Source organism: Centruroides sculpturatus, unplaced genomic scaffold (genome assembly GCF_000671375.1).
Source record: "Centruroides sculpturatus isolate CEXI.00-Female unplaced genomic scaffold, Cexi_2.0 scaffold655, whole genome shotgun sequence".
Lineage (NCBI taxonomy): Eukaryota > Metazoa > Arthropoda > Arachnida > Scorpiones > Buthidae > Centruroides > Centruroides sculpturatus.
In genome coordinates, this window is record NW_019385008.1 from 164217 (window position 1) to 185819 (window position 21603).

The following is a 21603-nucleotide window of genomic DNA, read 5'->3' on the forward strand; positions in this document are numbered from 1 at the left end:
TTTTATTTCACTTCGATCAGAACAGATGTTCGAATCGTCCCGAAATTTCTCCCATTTATTTAGGGGGTTCTGCCCTCTCTTCCTTCGGCGCGGCCGTAAGGGTGTGCAAAAATGGATAACTTTACCATCGGATAATAGCATCTGTCTATTCGCAAAATCGAATGTTAGGTGCGCCTCATGAATAAAGTCATTTCCTACAATTCCGTCACATGGTGCCGTAATCTCATCTCTCACGACAGCACATCGCATTCGAAATTTCCTCCCCCTTAAGTTCACGGAGGGTATTGCTGTGCCTATCGAGGTAACGGGTTTCCCCAGGATGGGTCCTAATTTTTGTCTCGGTCCAAACTTAACGTAAGCCTTTTTTCTCAATCTGTTTGCCAGATTCTTTGATAGGAGTGTAATATCCATTCTAGGATCGACTCGTACCTTCACTGGGATATTGTTAATATAAATTTGTATGATAGGATTTTGGGTTTTAACGGTTCGGGTGGACCCTATTCTGCCTTTCCACCTTGTCTCGTTCTCGTTCTCATCGGTAGGATTCCTTCCGATAGGATAATCAACTATAGCCTCATGTGGAGACGTTGTATTTTTAGTATTAGTTATAGGAAAAGATTTTCGATTTCGTTCCTGTTTATAGATCTGCCGATGGTGATCTATAGGAGATCTTCGCTTCGGCTTACTTATAGGATAAGGTATAGTGTCATTACTTCTAGGATCAAATTGAGGTCGTCCTTTGATGCTTTGCACATTGCCTTGCCAACGGGTTTGTGTTGGCTCCGAAGGTTGCGATCGGAATCGGACTCGATTTTGGTCAGGTCTTGCGTCGCTTCTCCTTGAGTCGTCATTTCGCCGTGAGTCGTCGTTTCGCCGTGGGTCGTCGTTTCGCCGTGGGGAGTCGTTTCGTAGACGCGCGCCTTGATTATCATTATTCTCTCGGCGATCAGGAAAATTTTATGTCCTATTTTGGCTAGGTCTGTCATGCGGTTCGTTAGGTCGATCATACGACCGATATTCGTTGCGCCTAAAAGCTGGAGTAGGATATGTTCTATTATTATTATTCCCTCGCTGATTTTGATTCCTTGCGGGGTTCCTATAATTATTTCGAGAGGGGGCTCGAGTTAAACCATCCATACGCGTTTTCAGCTCGTTCATCGCTGCTGTTAATTGTTGTAGGTCATTGGGTGAAGGAGAGGAGTTTGTTGATCGGTCGCCTTCCCTAACGGTGCGCATGATCCCCCGTGGACGTGCCGTCATATTTTCTATCATCTCCTCGCTAATAGCGGCCTTTAGCGCATCGTCGAATGTAGCAGGCTCCCGGGACATCGTTCGCTGCCGTATACGCAAATCAGTTCCGTTTAGGAACAGCGCTTTTAATCTTTCATCAAGCTCTTTGGCTTGGACCCGTTGTATAATATTAGTTTCTTCTTCATTGGCTCTGGGCTCCGGTGTAATCACTATTTCTATGGCCAAAGATTGGAGACGAGCGGCATACGCTTGTACATCTTCATCTCATCTCTGTACGCAGGTATAAAATTTATTTAATCGGACCGGGAAAGGTTCGCGTTCGAAGCGCTCTATCATTATACGTTTGAACTCATCAAATTCCTCTATATCTTTAATTCGGCGATCCTTTCTGACGAATTCCCGGGCTATTCCCGTTAGTTTTAATTTTGCAACTGCCAGCATCTGGGCCTTAGACCAGGCGGCTAATCTGGACACATCCGCTAACGAATCGAAAAAGTCTGTTACTCGGGTGCCTCCTGCTTCACCGGAAAACACGGGTAACAGAGGTATGATGCCGCCTAGACCTCTCAATGTAAGAGGAGCTGGATTCGGATTAGGGTTTGGATCGGGGTTGCCTGGCCCAGCCGCAGGTTGAGGTTGCGGATTGCGCTCCATTTTATCTACTAATTTCTATTTAACGTCCCTACTGTAGGAAATTTCTAACTCTACTCAATTCGAATCAACGATGTTACTCGCATAGAGCCTGTTTCTTTCGCCTCACCGAAGGTCCGAAGGAGTCGGGACCCCACTCCTGTGAACCAATATGTGAACCACCGGGAGGGGAGGGGTAGGTCTCCCGATCCGGCAACAGGTTGTTTAACCCTGTTCACTGTCAGGATGGATGGAAGGATTCGTTTTCCCGCAGTAACGGGCTTTAATGTTTCGGGTCGAGTGGCGGAGGGAGGAGTGCGTCAGTGAGACGACAGGCGCTATACAAGTAAACGAGGAGGCAAGATATAACATAAGAAAAATTAACAATTTATTAAAGCAAGTTCGGGTAGTACAACGCTATTTCGCGTCTCCAATACGCGGAGAGACCGAGAGAGAGCTCACAATAATTGGTTTCATACCTCTTTATGGGTTTAAATATCCTTGAGGAGAAAAGTCTTAATCTTCTTAATCTTCCGTAATTTCCGTGAGGAAACAGGTTTTAATCCTTCTTGAGGAAAATGGTTTAATCTTTCTTGAGGAAAATAGGTTTTAATCCAAAATGGTCCGATCGGGTAGGCTTAGGACACTCTTCGTAGGACACAATATATCGATAGGACAATAATTTCGACAACGGTAGATGAACGACTCCCCCGAGAAGGGGAAGGAAGGGGTTTTTATAAGATCGGCGTGGGAGAATGGTCATGTGACCGATTATTGTGAGGTAAAAGGTACGCAGATGGGTCAGAGTTGTTCCCGGGACCATGTTAACTATCAACTTGGGCGTTGGAATGTGGGATTAGTTTCGAATTGAACGGATGTTTATGTCGAACTTAAACGAAATTTTTTTTTTCCCGTTAGGTTTCACTTTAAGTTAAAGGAAAATTTAATTACGTTTTTAGGCAAATACGGGACAATTAATCGATAAAATCGGCGGCAAAAAATCCAGATTTCACATTCACTCCCTGTTTTCTTTAAAATCGCACTTAGTAGTGTGATTTTAAACCTTTGGATTGTTTTGTCTGGATAGAGGTATGTTTACATAGAGAATGGTTCAAATGACCTTTGGCTCTCTTTTTTTTTCTCTCTCCCTCATGGCACAAAAAAAAAATTCGTTCTGTTACATTAAAAAGGTCGCGTTGACAAATAAAAGCGATAAAAGAATCCGATGCGAAATGTAACACTTTGATTATACAAATAAATCCCGGCACGTGTCATTCGCGACAATACTTATTACCCGAGGTGGAAGAACGGGAATCTTCGAGTTGGAGTGGCTGATTGGTCAGTTGAAGTTCCTGTTGACTTGGATAGGAAAGTACTGGTCAAAGTTCGTTAAGGTTGAGATGGTCCTTTTTCTTGGAGTTCTTGGTTTCGTCGGCTGGATTTTTGTGTGGACGATGTTTTATCAATGATATAAAATTTCCAAGTTGAGTCTGAAATATAATTAAGGATTGGAAGATTCGTAAGGAGGTTGTTGATATGTTGTTGCGTTGAGGGAGTTAAAACTTCCTGTGTGATGACTTGACTGGCACTTCACATGGTTAGAACGGTTGAGTCACGTGCGTCGGAAGTCTTCGGCTTAAAAGGTGAAAGTAGCACTATTCTTTGATTAAAACATTAATAAAAGTTAATAATAATGTTAAAATAGTCACTGTTGCCATTTGGAGGTATATGAGGTATTTAGAGGTTACATATACGTTTATTTTACTTCCTCTCGGATATTAAACTTCTAAATTTAGGATATATAGATATATATATAAATCTAGGAAAATAAAAAAAAATGAGAAAGGTTCCGTTTATAAATTCGAACGCCGGAAAATATGAATTCGGAACGCGGAATAACTGGAAAAATTAAAAAAAGAACCGTTATGACTGTTGAGAGGTAGGATGGAGGTGTTGATTTAGTTGTCATTTGTAACAGGTGGTTGAGGTCATAGGTGACGTCTGATAAGGATCGGTCTGCTAACTTGATATCGTAATTGGAGTTTAAATTTTTCTTTTCTTGGGTTTGTGATTCTAAGAGACGTTTTTGTTAATAATAATGATAAGATAACAATAATAAGATGACAATTTCGTACATATCAAAATATCCACTAGGAGTGATTAAGGGAATTTTTGCGAAAATTCGTAGTTTACCAGGTAGGGCTACTGCAACGGTAGTCAGCCACTGGTAATATTTAAACAACGTATCCGGCTGAATTGGTTCGATCATTGCGTAACCTTCCGGAAGTTGAAGTTGAATGTCTCGTAGAGTTTTTAACATTACTTCTCGTGAGACAAAATAGGTACTTAATCGACCTTGTTCCAAAATGTCAATAGCTTCTCGCAGTTCTACTAGTTGGAAATGAAATTCTTGAACGGACAATTCGATCGTTCGTAGAAGGTATAAATTCATGACTTCTCCAAAATATTCTTGTCGTTTAAATAATATATAGATTTGGTGCCTATTATGTTTGCTTATATTTAGGGTATCATTTAATAAGGTCGTTTGCGAACGCAATAAATGAAGAATTCCCTCGTTACACTATTTAAGGTCCTTTCCCACTGAAACAGGGTAATCTCATTATTAATGTCGAAAATAAGGGAATGGATTTAATTGAAACACTTCTCCTATATTTTATATGACCTCTATTTGTGACAAGCAATTAATGCCCTATTAATATGCTACAACTCAATCTCTAGACCTACGGTGACAGTGATCGACTAGAAGTAGGTGAAGTAAATCGTGGAAAGTGATTACGGGTAGGTCGAGACATCGATGGAGTTGGACTTGCTCCTTGGCGTCGGAATATATATGGAGAAGTTATTGCTAGTTCTCCTTCCGGTTCCGATTCTTCGCTTTCCAGATTAAGTTTATCACTCTCAATTTCACTTTCTATTTGTTCTTCCGGTAATGGAGGAAGGATGGATGACAAAATAGATTTATCCCAAGGATCGCTAATCAATGGTGGTTCTTCTTCCGAAGTTTCGATAGGTGATTCGAGGGTAAAGTCCGTGTTATCTTGCTGGGTTTTAAGTCGTTTGATTTTTCTCTCTCGTAATCTCCGTTTCGGTCTTTTCTTCCGGGTCCTCGTCCGGGTTTCTCCGGTTTTTATTTCACCTCGGTCAGAACCGATATCCAAATAGTCCTGAATTTTCTCCCATTTATTTAGGGTGTGCTGCCCTCTCTTCCTTCGGCGCGGCCGTAAGGGTGTGCAAAAATGGATAACTTTACCATCGGATAATAGCATCTGTCTATTCGCAAAATCGAATGTTAGGTGCGCCTCATGAATAAAGTCATTTCCTACAATTCCGTCACATGGTGCCGTAATCTCATCTCTCACGACAGCACATCGCATTCGAAATTTCCTCCCCCTTAAGTTCACGGAGGGTATTGCTGTGCCTATCGAGGTAACGGGTTTCCCCAGGATGGGTCCTAATTTTTGTCTCGGTCCAAACTTAACGTAAGCCTTTTTTCTCAATCTGTTTGCCAGATTCTTTGATAGGAGTGTAATATCCATTCTAGGATCGACTCGTACCTTCACTGGGATATTGTTAATATAAATTTGTATGATAGGATTTTGGGTTTTAACGGTTCGGGTGGACCCTATTCTGCCTTTCCACCTTGTCTCGTTCTCGTTCTCATCGGTAGGATTCCTTCCGATAGGATAATCAACTATAGCCTCATGTGGAGACGTTGTATTTTTAGTATTAGTTATAGGAAAAGATTTTCGATTTCGTTCCTGTTTATAGATCTGCCGATGGTGATCTATAGGAGATCTTCGCTTCGGCTTACTTATAGGATAAGGTATAGTGTCATTACTTCTAGGATCAAATTGAGGTCGTCCTTTGATGCTTTGCACATTGCCTTGCCAACGGGTTTGTGTTGGCTCCGAAGGTTGCGATCGGAATCGGACTCGATTTTGGTCAGGTCTTGCGTCGCTTCTCCTTGAGTCGTCATTTCGCCGTGAGTCGTCGTTTCGCCGTGGGTCGTCGTTTCGCCGTGGGGAGTCGTTTCGTAGACGCGCGCCTTGATTATCATTATTCTCTCGGCGATCAGGAAAATTTTATGTCCTATTTTGGCTAGGTCTGTCATGCGGTTCGTTAGGTCGATCATACGACCGATATTCGTTGCGCCTAAAAGCTGGAGTAGGATATGTTCTATTATTATTATTCCCTCGCTGATTTTGATTCCTTGCGGGGTTCCTATAATTATTTCGAGAGGGGGCTCGAGTTAAACCATCCATACGCGTTTTCAGCTCGTTCATCGCTGCTGTTAATTGTTGTAGGTCATTGGGTGAAGGAGAGGAGTTTGTTGATCGGTCGCCTTCCCTAACGGTGCGCATGATCCCCCGTGGACGTGCCGTCATATTTTCTATCATCTCCTCGCTAATAGCGGCCTTTAGCGCATCGTCGAATGTAGCAGGCTCCCGGGACATCGTTCGCTGCCGTATACGCAAATCAGTTCCGTTTAGGAACAGCGCTTTTAATCTTTCATCAAGCTCTTTGGCTTGGACCCGTTGTATAATATTAGTTTCTTCTTCATTGGCTCTGGGCTCCGGTGTAATCACTATTTCTATGGCCAAAGATTGGAGACGAGCGGCATACGCTTGTACATCTTCATCTCATCTCTGTACGCAGGTATAAAATTTATTTAATCGGACCGGGAAAGGTTCGCGTTCGAAGCGCTCTATCATTATACGTTTGAACTCATCAAATTCCTCTATATCTTTAATTCGGCGATCCTTTCTGACGAATTCCCGGGCTATTCCCGTTAGTTTTAATTTTGCAACTGCCAGCATCTGGGCCTTAGACCAGGCGGCTAATCTGGACACATCCGCTAACGAATCGAAAAAGTCTGTTATTTGGGTGCCTCCTGCTTTACCGGAAAACACGGGTAACAGAGGTATGATGCCGCCTAGACCTCTCAATGTAAGAGGAGCTGGATTCGGATTAGGGTTTGGATCGGGGTTGCCTGGCCCAGCCGCAGGTTGAGGTTGCGGATTGCGCTCCATTTTATCTACTAATTTCTATTTAACGTCCCTACTGTAGGAAATTTCTAACTCTACTCAATTCGAATCAACGATGTTACTCGCATAGAGCCTGTTTCTTTCGCCTCACCGAAGGTCCGAAGGAGTCGGGACCCCACTCCTGTGAACCAATATGTGAACCACCGGGAGGGGAGGGGTAGGTCTCCCGATCCGGCAACAGGTTGTTTAACCCTGTTNCGCCACATCACTAGCGGACATTTGAAATTTGCCGACTAGAACGGTCGGTTAACCGAGGTGACGGTTAATCGGGGGTCGGATAATCGAGGCTCTACTGTATAACACATTACTACAGTCTATCTGTCTTACTTTTGATTTTCACTACCAAAATTTAATAGCATGAATTCCCTTTATATACAAGCTATCGGGCCAATTTTAGATTTTTTCTTATCTTCTCTCTGTCCTCACTTCTCTATCTTCTAATTAGAAATCTAACGAGATTTGCGGTTTGCACCAGAAGTGACGTTATTTCAAATCATAAATTTTTCTCTGAAAGTAGTTAGATGGATGACTGTATTCTATTCAATAACAGGAAAATTACTATGTACAGGGGAAAGCCACACTACTAACTTGAAGTAGAGAGCATATGATTTCAATTATATAAATTTAAAAATAAATAAAAATTGCAGCTAGGCATTGTAACGATTCTACAATAAGTAATTGTTCGTACGGGAGTAATTATTCTCAAAAATTTTAACTTATTTGTAGGCCTAATTACAGAATTAATTAAATCTTTTATTCATTTCACCAATCAATAACACAGAACTGGTTGCAAGATGAAAAATGCTAATGTATAATTTTTAATCAACAATCAATCAATAAAATAATGTTATAAAAAAATCGAAAATAATTTTCATGCCACATTCAAGTTTGTCACGCGAATAAAATACAGTATTGTTTTAATTACTTTTAACTTTGGAAACAATTATAAATATTGAATAGAAAAGAAAAGAAGATGTAAAATATATCATGTGTTTTGATGCATATTTATTCATCATTTCTTTCACAAAGTAGAAATTACCTTGAGAATTAATTTTTGTCAAGTTATCTACGAAATTATTTTCGTTTCTTTTCAAAACATTTTCTACAAACAATTAGTTAGTTAAACGCTAAGTTTTTTCTAGAAGTATTTTGATAAATTCAACAATATGATTTCAATGCTACGTTTACCAGTTATTTATTGTATCAATCACTTTTACACTTCGTTGTAAAATTCAGAGAAAATATTTTAGAAAAATATAAAATGTACATTTAAAAAAAAACAATTTTGCAATTACAGTAGACCCCACATAATACGCTAGATACGTTCCGTTATATATAAACTCTGTGTTTTACGATGACTTAAATACATGAGCCAATCTCAGCCCGGCACGTATGTAGTTTGCGGACTACGGCTTTTTGAAAGGTTTTCTTCCATAAAATTAATTAATCGATTCTAGACTAATTTGACACAACATTTCCAAATCATGTATAATTTTTTGGAAATAATCCATATAAACTATGCTATAAACAAAAAATTGTAGGATTACTTACCGAGTGTGCACCGTTCGACGACGCCATTGCTTAAGCTTGTTTTCGTTGCGGAGCGTCGCATCGAACAGCAGGCGCGTGTTTCCTAACAAATTATTTTTCTGCGAAAAATTTGCTAAACTTTGGAGACATCATTAATATAAATATAATTTTTATGGCCGTTAAATAATAAATAGTTTTTAGTAGGTCCGCTGCTCGTTTAAACTCAACGGTTTGTGCAATACCCGCTATTGGTCTAGGTTCGACCAATCCCGTCGCGACACGAGGTGGCGATGACGTTTTACCGTATTATACGAGTCTCTTTTAGCATGTTTATACTAATACGATCGAAATTTTTACGCCGTATTATACGAATCCGTATTATATGAACCCGTTTTATAGGGGGGTCTACTGTAATATATTGTATGAAATGGCACACGTGTACTCAGTGAACACTTTCTACAGGAGATGATGTACATGTCTTCTGCAATATGCTCGGCTTTGTGGTCATTAATGAGGGATACTGTTGTGAACCACCGGGAGGGGAGGGGTAGGTCTCCCGATCCGGCAACAGGTTGTTTAACCCTGTTCACTGTCAGGATGGATGGAAGGATTCGTTTTCCCGCAGTAACGGGCTTTAATGTTTCGGGTCGAGTGGCGGAGGGAGGAGTGCGTCAGTGAGACGACAGGCGCTATACAAGTAAACGAGGAGGCAAGATATAACATAAGAAAAATTAACAATTTATTAAAGCAAGTTCGGGTAGTACAACGCTATTTCGCGTCTCCAATACGCGGAGAGACCGAGAGAGAGCTCACAATAATTGGTTTCATACCTCTTTATGGGTTTAAATATCCTTGAGGAGAAAAGTCTTAATCTTCTTAATCTTCCGTAATTTCCGTGAGGAAACAGGTTTTAATCCTTCTTGAGGAAAATGGTTTAATCTTTCTTGAGGAAAATAGGTTTTAATCCAAAATGGTCCGATCGGGTAGGCTTAGGACACTCTTCGTAGGACACAATATATCGATAGGACAATAATTTCGACAACGGTAGATGAACGACTCCCCCGAGAAGGGGAAGGAAGGGGTTTTTATAAGATCGGCGTGGGAGAATGGTCATGTGACCGATTATTGTGAGGTAAAAGGTACGCAGATGGGTCAGAGTTGTTCCCGGGACCATGTTAACTATCAACTTGGGCGTTGGAATGTGGGATTAGTTTCGAATTGAACGGATGTTTATGTCGAACTTAAACGAAATTTTTTTTTTCCCGTTAGGTTTCACTTTAAGTTAAAGGAAAATTTAATTACGTTTTTAGGCAAATACGGGACAATTAATCGATAAAATCGGCGGCAAAAAATCCGGATTTCACACTGTACAATGCCGCTAAAATAACAAAAATTATGAGAAGTGACTTCATTCTTCGTTTATCTGAACACGAACAATTGCGAAGAGATTACAGACTAAGGTGAAAATGTTTAGAACAGGGGTGTTCAACCTTTTTGTTTCTCTGGGCCGCATTGGAAGAAGTGAAGGAGATTCGGGCCACAAGTTTATATAATATATACTTGTGGCCCAATATATAAGTATATTTAAAGATTAACATGTCTAGATTATAATAATATTGATAATTATTAAAACTTTATCACGAAAAAGGATATTTTAAATTACTTCTACAGACATTTTCAATTTTTACTTAGAATATATATAAATTCATTTATTTTTTTTCGAATATTTTTTACGTCAAACAAAAAAAAGTAGCCACATTTAGCGCAATGTAGCCAAATCTTGCAACGCTGGAAGAAATACTAAATAAAGCTAAAGTTGTGATTCAAAGGATTATAGACCCAAATGAGGGGGAAATGAGAGAAAGGACAAAAGATAAAGAAGTGACAAAGGTTGGAAAATTAAGGGTCAATATTTGCATAACAGAAGATCTATTTACCCTTTCTCACTACTTTTAATACTTTGTCTTTTCTCACCTTTCCCTCCTTTTCCCAAATTTGGGTCTATAATCCTTTGAGTCATAACTCCAGCTTTATTTGGTAATCCTTCCTCATTCACACATCTCTAAATATTTGAAAATATTTCCTTTCCGCTCACAAATAAAATATAAATAAAGGTTTACGGCTTTGTGAAACTTCTTTTTTGAGTTTACGCCGTTGAAATAAATAAAAAATAAAAAATTAAAACATTTGTCGGTTTTGTTTACATGTTTATTGGGCTGCATTGGAACTTGCCTTGGGCCGCATGCGGCCCGCTAGCCGCGGGTTGGACATCCCTGGTTTAACTGGTGTCTAATTACAGAACGATTCCTTAACCGTAGTTCTGTTTTTTACCACGAGATGTCGCTACTTCGTGACGTCAAGAAGCTGGACAAGCATAATTCTGACTATAGTGTATTTTACACTACAGTCAGAATTATGCTTGTAGTGTATTTTACACTACTGCTGGACAAGCATAATTCTCACTGTAGTGTATTTTACACTACAGTGAAAATTAATTTATTACGAACAAAATTTGCTACTGTTCGTTTGTCTAACGTCAAATTTGTCTTTTGTCTAATGTTGAATGTTTATATTATAAGATTATTATTGCTCATTATTTTTATCAAAATATTTAAAATTATACAGTATAAAAGTTATTATACAGAATATGTAGACTTTCGTTCGTAAATTCTTTTAATCTCAAGAGTTTCCTGCTGAATTTTTAATCTCTTACTCGAATTTTTTTTTTGTATTATTTAATAAAATTATTCATTGCTTTTTAGAAATAATTTAAACGTTTTATATTAGAAAATCTGCAATATTTTATTTTACAATTAACGTTTATCTTTCAAATGTTCCACAAAACCAAATTCAATTTTCTCTATAGGCATCCTTATTTAGTTTTCACGAGATTTTAAAAAACTTACCCCTAGTGAATATCAAGAGTTAAGTGTATCTTGTGTAATTTGAGTAAAGTCCTTTGAATTGGTAGTTTAAATCCATCAACAAATTATCATCGTCAGTAAAATATTAGTGAACTTTTTGTAGTTTGACTTAATTAACAGATTTGCAATGATTTATTTGAACGTTAGCTAAGAAAAAAAAAAGCTATTCATAAGAAAAATGTTTTCTGTATTAAAATAATATATTGAAAATTATACATTTGCAACATTTTCATATGCACAATCTGTTATTGAATGCTTTCCTTTTGTAAGTACATTTCTGAATTGAGCGTAGTCACGATCCCATGTGTGAGAGCCGCACGAGAAGAATTTATAAATTTTATGAATTTTTAGACAGTACGACACAGTTAACTTTAGTTGGTTCTCATCTCCTCTGCGGCTTTTGATTCGTAGAAATCTGTCAAATACAGTACATAATATTTTTATTTACAACTGAATGAGCTGTTAATATTCATGAAAACAATTATTTTAAGGTATATTAATTAAATACAGCATTTTTAAAATTTAAGAACAGAATTTACTTACTCTTCATATTTTTCAATTCCAGCTTCTCAATTTCACAGGCAAATCCTTGTACAGGTACAGTACTTTCTCCAAATGTTCACGTAATCGAAAAAAAGTAGAAAATCCTTCGGAAGATGAAGTCTCGCGACAGAATATAGACTTTTCCTCCATCGGGATTTGCTTATGTTCTAAATCCCATGCATGTTAGTAAGATTTCCTTTTGAGAAGTGCTTATCGCAATAACAACGAGTATTTTCTAATATATCCAACGCAATATTATTCATGAAGATTTCTTAGCAACGTAGCAGGAATACTTCGCAACCAATTATCGATGATAAAGTATGGTTTTAAAGGTAAAATAGCGACAAAAAATTCCAAGCACAACGGGACATCCCTGGTTTAACTGGTGTCTAATTACAGAACGATTCCTTAACCGTAGTTCTGTTTTTTACCACGAGATGTCGCTACTTCGTGACGTCAAGAAGCTGGACAAGCATAATTCTGACTATAGTGTATTTTACACTACAGTCAGAATTATGCTTGTAGTGTATTTTACACTACTGCTGGACAAGCATAATTCTCACTGTAGTGTATTTTACACTACAGTGAAAATTAATTTATTACGAACAAAATTTGCTACTGTTCGTTTGTCTAACGTCAAATTTGTCTTTTGTCTAATGTTGAATGTTTATATTATAAGATTATTATTGCTCATTATTTTTATCAAAATATTTAAAATTATACAGTATAAAAGTTATTATACAGAATATGTAGACTTTCGTTCGTAAATTCTTTTAATCTCAAGAGTTTCCTGCTGAATTTTTAATCTCTTACTCGAATTTTTTTTTTGTATTATTTAATAAAATTATTCATTGCTTTTTAGAAATAATTTAAACGTTTTATATTAGAAAATCTGCAATATTTTATTTTACAATTAACGTTTATCTTTCAAATGTTCCACAAAACCAAATTCAATTTTCTCTATAGGCATCCTTATTTAGTTTTCACGAGATTTTAAAAAACTTACCCCTAGTGAATATCAAGAGTTAAGTGTATCTTGTGTAATTTGAGTAAAGTCCTTTGAATTGGTAGTTTAAATCCATCAACAAATTATCATCGTCAGTAAAATATTAGTGAACTTTTTGTAGTTTGACTTAATTAACAGATTTGCAATGATTTATTTGAACGTTAGCTAAGAAAAAAAAAAGCTATTCATAAGAAAAATGTTTTCTGTATTAAAATAATATATTGAAAATTATACATTTGCAACATTTTCATATGCACAATCTGTTATTGAATGCTTTCCTTTTGTAAGTACATTTCTGAATTGAGCGTAGTCACGATCCCATGTGTGAGAGCCGCACGAGAAGAATTTATAAATTTTATGAATTTTTAGACAGTACGACACAGTTAACTTTAGTTGGTTCTCATCTCCTCTGCGGCTTTTGATTCGTAGAAATCTGTCAAATACAGTACATAATATTTTTATTTACAACTGAATGAGCTGTTAATATTCATGAAAACAATTATTTTAAGGTATATTAATGAAATACAGCATTTTTAAAATTTAAGAACAGAATTTACTTACTCTTCATATTTTTCAATTCCAGCTTCTCAATTTCACAGGCAAATCCTTGTACAGGTACAGTAATTTCTCCAAATGTTCACGTAACCGAAAGAAAGTAGAAAACCATTCGGAACAAGAAGACTCACGACAGAATACAGTCGACCCCCCTATAAGATCATAGATACGTTCCATTCTTTAGGAATCCGATTTCTTACGAGTCCTTCCAATCACAGCCCGACACGTGTCAAGTTTACGGACTACGGCTGATTGAAAGGTTTTCTTCCATAAAATTAATCGATTCTAGACTAATCCGACTCAACATTTTCAAAATACGCATATTTTTTTTGGGGGGGGGAATAATTCGTATAAATTACGCTACAAACAAAATTGTAGGATTATCTACCGAGTGTGCACCGCCATTGCTAAAGCTTGTTTTCGTCGCGGAACAGCTTAGCAAACAGCGGCCGATTTCTAGTAACTTATTTTTCTTCTTTGAACTTTAGAGACATCATTAATATAAATAATTTTAATTGCCGTTGAATAAGAAATGTTTCTTTCACAAGAAATGTATAAAATTACAGTACTGTGTTAGACTTACGGTACCTATTTTACATACTGTACAGACGATAGTTAGCCGAAACTCTCCGTAGCGTGGCGCTACGCGGTGGAAAATATATATATAATTATAATAAAGTTACAATAAATTAAGTTAATATATAATTATATATACAGTACCTATTTATATAAAATTTATATAATACTGTCCAGACGATAGAAATCTCTCCGTAGAGTGGCGCTACGGACGGCGGGAAAGTAGTTCGGCTGCCCGATTACGTTTTACGTAATTATAGGGGTTTTTTACCTTTTTTTACGGATACTGTCACAATTTTTTCGCAGTTTTATAGGAATCGTAATTATAGGGACCGTAATTATAGGAGGGTCGACTGTATAGACTTTTCCTCCATCAGGATTTGCTTATGTTCTAAACCCCGTGCATGTTAGTAAGATTTCCTTTTGAAAAGTGCTTATCGCAATAACAACAAGTATTTTCTAATACTGTATATCCAACACAATATTTTTCATGACGATTTCTTAGCAACGTAGCAGGAATACTTCACAACTAATTATCGATGATCATACTTTATCATCGATACTTTTTTGTCGATATTTTAACTTTAAAACAGCGACAAAACATTCCAAGCACAACGCACAGTACGAGGTATACTCTATCTGAACGTCACGACACTAGCGGAATCTTGTGATAAAAACCAAAACTACGATTACGGAATCGTTCTGTAATTAGACGCCAGTCTGGTTTAGAACCAACATCAAACAGCGCCAACACATTGTGATTGACAACAATTGTACATGCAAAAAGCGTTGTTCCAAAAACAAATAAACAAACAAAATTATTTTTAAATTTATGATTTATTAATTAACTTTAGTTATTGTAGCCTGTTATTATTTGAGTTATCTAAGATTTAGGAAGTTTACCGGAAAATACTTCAATCCATTAATAACTTTAATTAATTGTTATAGTAAAAAACAACTTCTCGACCACAGAGAGCTCTGGTTTGTGTTCTACTGCTCGAAATGAAACAACATTTCTATAGTTGTAGTGATTATTTCCGGTTATTTCATATATAATCACACTATCTTGGTTATTCTCAGTTTGATAATAATTCACGAATCGTGAAAGATAAGGTTCACAAATGCATTATGTTTATAATGTTATTTTTTTAAATGTAATCATTTATAGAACATATATGTGGCTTTATTTTCTTTATTCCTTAATAGATTAACACATAAATAAATAAAATGTCAAGTCTTGAATCTTGATGTAAAAAGATAATACAAGAGCTATTTTGAAGAACTGCTTTTATATTGTATATCAGCGCTGTCCAACTGGCGGCCCGCGGGCCGTATACGGCCCCCCAAATAATTTTTACGGCCCGTGAGTACATTTTACTATGAATAAATTTATGTTACTAAATTATTATTATTAATATTAAAATTATTTTACTACCGTGTTTCCCCGAAAATAAGACAGTGTCTTATATTAATTTTTGCTCTGAAAAATGCGCTAGGTCTTATTTTCAGGGAATGTCTTATTTTTTCCAGGAAGAAGAATTCACATTTATTATTGAACAAAAAAATTCCCAAGTCGAACTTAGACGAGAGTGACGTATATCCGGTGTGTCGAACTGTCGCCTTTTTATAGCGTCAACATAGGACTCGCTGACCAATTAGTGCTTACTGAGCCGTACCACTATACAAATGTCATGTGGTTTATCAACCTTTTTGGCCCCCGAAATGTTTGGTGAAGAAAATATGGCCCGCAGGCTATGATAAGTTAGACAGCGCTGTTGTATATAATAAATTAATGGATAAAATGAGAAATGCTTGTGATCTTTAGTAGAAATTCGTTACTATGTTTCAAATGGAAAATCTACCAAATTTCGTTTTATATAAATATCTGTATAGAAATCGTATTTTATTATTATATGCATGAAGGATGAATACTTTCTCCATTTACTTATGTAAACATCGACTAAGTGTAACATAATTTATCGTCCCTTAATCTGAATATATAAATTCAGTTTAGTGAAAATAAATAGATTTAGTGCTTTCGTATCTACTTCCATTTCTCTTGCCGATCAATAGCTTTCTAAATTCGATTCATATTAATATATTGACTTGGATAAACAATGGCACAATATTATTTTTAATTTTTTTATTTTAATTGAACTAAATATAATTAACAGTTGTGGAAACGCTTATTTACGTAAACGTTATCAATGTACAAATTAATTTTAATTACACAGCTAATTATTAATCTGTAGAAATTACGAGTGCTCCTCTTTCAGTAATTTGAAACTCAGTAGTGTTCGTTGGACACATTTTCCAATTGATTTACATACAAAACCAAAAGTGCTTATTTTCCTGCGATATTACTTTATCTGATTTATCTCTCTTGTTTGTTTTTTTTTTTTTACAAATAATCTTAATATATTCATCTAGAAAACTTTCGTATTTTATTTTAACAATTTTCTTAAAAAACACAACGTAACAACCCAGATATGTCTGTAGAACATTGTCTCAAATAATACAAGTTTGTAAATTTGCATTTATTAAAACTTGTAAGCATTGCATTTTCTTTGTGTGTAATGCTGTCGTTTCCCCCAACCTTGAGAGAAAAAAGTAAGGATGCTCATTATACGTGAGTCGTACTAATTGTCGATTTACCTCAATCAGCTGCACCATTCACAGATTTGCACAATTTTCCCTTTTTCATGAAACTCATCTCTCTTCTCAGAATTAAGCTTTTTGACATTTTATATAAATTTAATTAAAAATGAAAAAGTTTTTAATAACAAAGTCTTGTAACAGATGGAGCCGCAAACAATTTTATCTAGTTTGCATAATTTAAAAGCTATTTTTTAAAATAAAAACTCTTAACAGCCTAGAACGTTACGCAGTTCGTTTCTGGATTTTTTTATACCTGTTAACTGTGTGTAAGTTTACTGAATATTTTTAGAGTAAGTAAAAAACTCTTATAACAGATGGAGCCGCAAACAATTTTATCTAGTTTGCATAATTTAAAAGCTATTTTTTATAATAAAAACTCTTAACAGCCAGGAAAATTACATAACTTATTGCTGAATTTTAAGCAAATATTATATGCATATTTTAACTCAATTTCATGTCACAATTTCTAATCCCTACTGACCATAACACGTGCAGTAAGCAGTCTTGAAATTTTTTGAGTATTCTTTCTACCCCATGGAACTAAAAGGGCTTTTTTTAAAGCCCATTGTGGGTTTGACCAGGCCCACAATGGGCAGCTGGACAATGAGGGATGGTTTACAAATTTAATATAGAATAAATTATTTCCTTTAGTTGTATTTTTATGATAGTTACCATTTACATGTAAATAATATAACTTTAAATGGTAAATATGTACAATTTTCTTACCCCAGAGTTGTCTGACTTTGTTGTTTTAACATTAACTGCTTTTTATGTTGTTGAAGCTCTTCTAAAATCTTCCTATTTTGAATTTCTAAAAATAAATTATTGAATAAAAAATTAATTCAATAAATACATCTATAATNGTCTTCGTTAGGCTTAACATCGACGAAAATTCAACGCGAAGCGACACGCAACGGAGAAAAATTTCGACATCGGATACGTTAAACTATTTTTTCGTACGTAAATCGGTTATCCGAAATATCAGTTATCCGGGCAACCCCAGTCCCTAATTGATTCGGAAAATCGACGCTCTACTGTATTTATACAAAATTCTGTTAAAAACAACACTTTACCTTCATGATATTGTTGTGTATTAAATTAAATTCCATGAATTTTTTAGAAAAACTGTTCTTCTACAATTCTGTTAAGAACAATAAAAGTTTTAAGTTTTCTCATATTTTCTTTTTAACGGTTTTTATGTCTTCTATGACTAATACATAGTTTCATATAGATAAGTGATTGCTGAAAATTTCCTGTTATTTACTGAATTAATAATCTTAAAAGTAATAATCGTGACAGTGCTCTGTCGAAAGTTCTTTCTAGTTTAATTAATATAATAAGTTCTGATAACTAGGTTTACAAGAAGAAAAAGACAAATTGAAACGAGCAAATACTTATTGTGACATCGTCATAATACTGGACTGTAATTTTTAATCGTATTTTTAATTTATTTAATTTGAAATATGCGCTTTCTACCTCAAATTAATAGTGTCTTCCTCCTGTACATCATACTTTTCCTGTTAGCAATGTAGTCGAGCCGTTCATCTATGTAATTCTTATTAGGGAAAAATTTTTGAATTGAAACAACGTTACTTTCAGTTAGCATCGAAAGTTCCTTTACGGTTATTCGGGGCCTCATGACCAAAATAATTGTACATTTGGTCCTGACTTTTGTCTATCTATGACCGTTCTGAAGATTAAGGAAGGACAGACAAACAGACCTCAACGGAAATTTGTACTAATACTTAACATTAGATTATGTTAAGTATTAGTATAAAATTGATCGTAATCTTATAAATTTAGCTTAATTTATTATTTCATTTATTATTAAGCACATTTATACATTATTAAATAAATTATTTAATGGAAATACGAGAATAATATAAAATACTTAGTTAGCAATTCGAAATATAGAGTTGAAAGGTTATGCGAACAGTTACATCAAGCCGAATGTTCATTAATGAACGATAAAGCATCTCTATGTAGTACAGCGTTTGTATGACATGAGAGAGATAAATGATGATTACAGACAGTATCGACAAAAATGTATCCACATTATTCGTGAAGAACAAACACAATTTCCAAAATTGCCTGTAGAGCATGAAACTCGCTTCTAATCATTTCCCATGATAGTTATATGATGTTCTGTTAGATGATTATAGCGGTCAAGAAAGGTGTAAACTTCATCCTGATGTCCATCAAACAACAACTGGAAACATTAGGCACTGTGGGATAGAGTTAAGTTCCCTATCCCCACATTAAGAAATACATAATTTCGTACAGAGAAACAGAGAAATCTTCGGTGATGTCATTATGTAATGTAATGTTCGTAGGTTGGAATCAAAAAGAATTACGTAAGTTTGACTATTGTTAATTGCTTATACAGTGGTACCTCAGGATACGAACGCCCCAGCATAAGAAATTTTCAGGATACGACATGAAATTCGAACATATTTTTGCTCCACGATACGAACAAAAACTCACTATACGACGTTACATTAGTTCGCAGCGCCATTTTTTATTCCCTTCTGTTCATCGGTCTCAGTCCGCGTGTTTGCTTGTCGTGGAAGGATCTCGCTCGATAAAGGAAATCTCGAGGTATTACCATAAAGTGACTAATTTTATCGAAAAGAAACATCTCAAAAAGGTTCAAACTAGCTGTATTGCCGCTCGGAGTAATGATATTTGCTTAAGTTATTTCAGAAACATTTTAAAAAGTAGGCAAAGCCAAGCCTCTTTCGATAGATATTTTACCAAGTGACCTCTATCCAGTTAAAGTGCTGGTGGAAGTGAAGGAAAGAAATTTTCTTTCTTTCCTTCACTTCCTTCCTTCACGCAGTGAATAAAAATTTTTAAAAGTATATAGACAACAACCAAATTTTTTAATCTTTTCTAAGTTATTGTTACATTATGTTTTGTAAGTTAAGTTTTAGTATCATTTCCCTTCTCCGTCTCTTCCGCCACCAGTTTACACCTCCACCGTAGTCTATCCTTAAAGCTAAAGTGCAAATAAAATTATTTTTTTATTAATTATTATTCTATTATAATTATTTATACATTTACAACTACAAAACGCATTTTTTAGTGTTTTTTAATGTACTACTTAGCTTTAATTTGAGTGTGTTTTTCGTGTTGGAACGAATTATATGGTTTTACATGTAATCGTATGGGGAAAAAATGATTCACCTTACGACATTTTCATGATACGATCTCACGGATTAATTTCGTATCCTGAGGTACCATTGTATTATATTATAATTACGCAAATACAATAACGATTACTTCGAAATACGATAAAAATTTTACAAGATTCTGCAGCATAAATGAACGGATTGAAAAATGGCGATATCGGTAAGAATTAGATATCGTGCATAAAGATATTCTTATAATAAATTAAGGGAAACATATGCAATTAGTTATCAAAAGTTTTCCAATTAAATCTTAAGGAGAGCGTGCAGATTATTTTGTCTTTACCTTGCTTAATTTACCAATTGCAATCTCCGTAACAAATACTACAAGACCAACAGCATACCCTGTAAACAATACATAAAATACACCTTCAAGATCTTCGAATTTCAGAAATATTTCTTCATCGTCATCATTTTTTGCGTAGAATTCGTAATATCTTCGATCTTCCTCTAGAATATCAGCTTGTATTTTTGCTGGAATACCACTTTGTTGAAGAATAACGATCCTAAAGTAAATATATACCGTAATCTGACGGAATAAATTAAATATTGGGCAGAAAACGATGTATTAAGATTTTGTTTTTACTTACATTCTGACGATTTCTTCAGCGTGATTGAACTTCACCAAATTAAATCGAACGTAACGAGAGTTAGGGAAAATGTTATCTGGAGATAGATAGAATTTTTCCTTTCCCCATTTCATCATTTTTAACTCCAAGAGGAACTTTTGTCCAATAGCAGCTTCGGTTCCATTGAGTACTTTGTAAATTGGACCGTCATGATAATGCAATTTGATGCTTTCTGGAGAGTTCATAAAAATATTATCGGAAATCGTTCGTATCATTTCGTTCTTTTCTGCTAATCTTTGTGAATCCTGAAAAAAACAATAATGTTTAAGAAATTCGTAGTACCAGTTATTCACGCTTTCATTGATAGTATAGGTAAAAATATTATAAAAATTGCAGCAACTTTCCCGGCAACATTTAGTGGCTTCATCTATCATCATATTCTAAAAAGACATTTATATTTTTAAACTACTATAAAATGGCTGAAAGCTTAATTTTGAGCGTAGGAATGGGTTTAATAAAAAGTTGTAAATGCTAGTAACTAGTAAAATCATCATTAAGTCTGATCCTAATGGCGATATACACGACACTCATTGTTTCCTCACCCCTGAAACTGTAATTACTAAAATTTAATAGCATCAATCCCCAAATAAATTAAATTTCCTCTAAAATTTCGGAAGTTTTTGAGCAAAAGTACAGGAGTTATTAAGCTTCTTAGTGTGTGTATATGTGTGTGACACGATTTTGTTTATATTGTTTGATGAAAAAATTCGAGTCGAATATACACTGAGTCGTATACATACGAAAAAACCTAATTTCTGTTTTGCATTTTTCGACATTTAGAGGTTCTCTGAATCTGAAAATGTAGAAAAATCTTGGAGAGGTTCATGTTTTGACCGATCGCTATACTTTTCCTTTGTTATTTATAATATTTGGGAAAGTAAAAACAATGTTATAATAACCTGAAGAATCAACCTTACGAACCTTATAAACGTGAAAAATATCCATTTCTTCGCTACCACCGTATACAGTGACGTTAAGCTGTCCTGTTTTTATTGCTTGCGTCAATTCCATGAAATTCTGAGGAATGGATTCACTTCCTGGATTAGT